Source organism: Cyprinodon tularosa, unplaced genomic scaffold, assembly GCF_016077235.1.
Source record: "Cyprinodon tularosa strain WSP-4 unplaced genomic scaffold, ASM1607723v1 ctg409, whole genome shotgun sequence".
Lineage (NCBI taxonomy): Eukaryota > Metazoa > Chordata > Actinopteri > Cyprinodontiformes > Cyprinodontidae > Cyprinodon > Cyprinodon tularosa.
Genome location: NW_024039129.1, coordinates 860730 through 862698, shown reverse-complemented (window position 1 = coordinate 862698; position 1969 = coordinate 860730).

Here is a 1969-nt window from a genome sequence, read left to right as displayed (position 1 = left end):
CCATATAAGGCATTTAAACTGTTGCCTGCAAAAATGTTCAAGGTAGTGTTTCTCTACTTTTATCTCATCAGCATTTGTTTAAAATCTTCACTGGTTTCATTTAACTTCAGTTTATATATCTAAATTCTCGCCATCATGTTTGACGTTCCAAGCTTCTGTGTTCTTGATGCTGCAATGCAGTGGCGGTTCTAGACCAAATGTTTCAGGGGGCCAAGGTATTTTTTACATGAAGCAAAAAAACAGGCAGGGGATTCAAATACATGAAGAGAGCTGCATGAAGTGCAATTTCTATTCAATTAGGTTTAATTAAAATTATATGTCTTCCAACTGAAAATATTTATTAAATCAAAATAAAGTTCCCTTTGGATAGCAAAAGAGAAACTCAAAAAATTGTAGCTATATAAATATCTAAAAGGTAAAATAAAGCTATTATTTGGAATAATATGTCAATATACATTCATAGTTTAGGAATTTGATAAATTCAGCTGTAAAAATTTGAGTATTTTTAAAAATTTGTTTTGAAAAAAGACTTAGCAGATGAAATACCACTGTATTGAGACAGTCTCAATACCACTGAAGCTATCACCTTATTGTTTTAAATAATTAGTCAAACAGAATATTTAAAAGAAAAAAAAGGAAATAGATCCGGGGTCTTCAAAGTTTTCCAGGCCAAGGACCTCCAAACTGATGGTGAGATGGAGCGGGGACCCCCTAATTAGGTATATTGGATGAAATAGTGTTATATCAAACTGGTCCTATAGTCACTCTATAACAGATGGAGACATGTAACTAAAGTAATTTCTCCCTGGGATTATTAAAGTATTTCTGATTCGGATTCCTGGTTGATGGGACAGGTGTTGAGAATGAAACGGTGCCCAGCTTGAAAGAGCTCCTGTGTGTCGCTGAATGTGTGCATTGATGACTGAAAGACATCTTCTGCCTCCATTTATCTGTTTACTACAGTGTGTTGAATTCTTCTTAATGTGGATTTAAAGACTTTTCAATTAGTGGAAAAAATTGCAGGGGGGAATATAAATAAAGGTCTAATCAACCAAAACTTTTGCGACCCCCTTGCAGTACCTCCGTGGACCCCCTAGGGGTCACGGACCCCGTGTTGAAGACCTCTGAATCAGTGGTGGTTCTAGACCAAATGTACCAGGGGGCCAGAGTGTTTTCATTTGGGCACAGAAAAGCATGAAATAAAAAACAGGGCAAGGGATTCAAATATATTAAGAGGACTGCATGAAGTTACATTTCTATACAATTAGGTTTAATTAAAATTCTATTTCTTATGAGGTCAATATATGTTCATAATTATAATTCATAATTTTACATAATCTGGACTTAATTTAAGTTAAAATATTTTCTATTAAATCTGAATTAGAACTCAAGAAAAAACTGATAAGTCACTTCTAAAAATTAGAGCAATTTGTTAAAAAAAAAAAAACATTTAGCAGATGAAAACTGGGATCCTATCTCAATTCCACTGAAGCTATCACCTTATTGTTTTTCAATAATTAGTAAAGCAGAATTTTTAAAGAAAAAAAATTAAATAGATCCAAAGGACCTATCAGAAACCATGTCTGTTCAAGCGCATATCATCATTAGAATTTCTTTAGTATTATGCTTTGGTACAGGGGCCATAACAGGGGCCAGGACATGATTTACTGGGGCACCGGCCCCTGTTGGCCACCGTCTAGAACCGCCCATGCTTCAATGCGCGAAATGTTCCACAATCCTTCAAAAGTTTCTCAGGCGGCTCGATCCGCCTTCCAACTACCGAAAGCACACAAAAAAAGCTCCCCATCACCAGCACACCTCCCAACAGACTCACATCGGCGCGCGCGCACAGTAAACAACACCAATAGACAATCACTCATTTAAAAAAAACACGCACGTGAAGGCGCGCGCACATTCCAGCGGGCGGAGTCGGTGACGCGCATTGGGGCCGTTTGTGAATGAGCTGCAG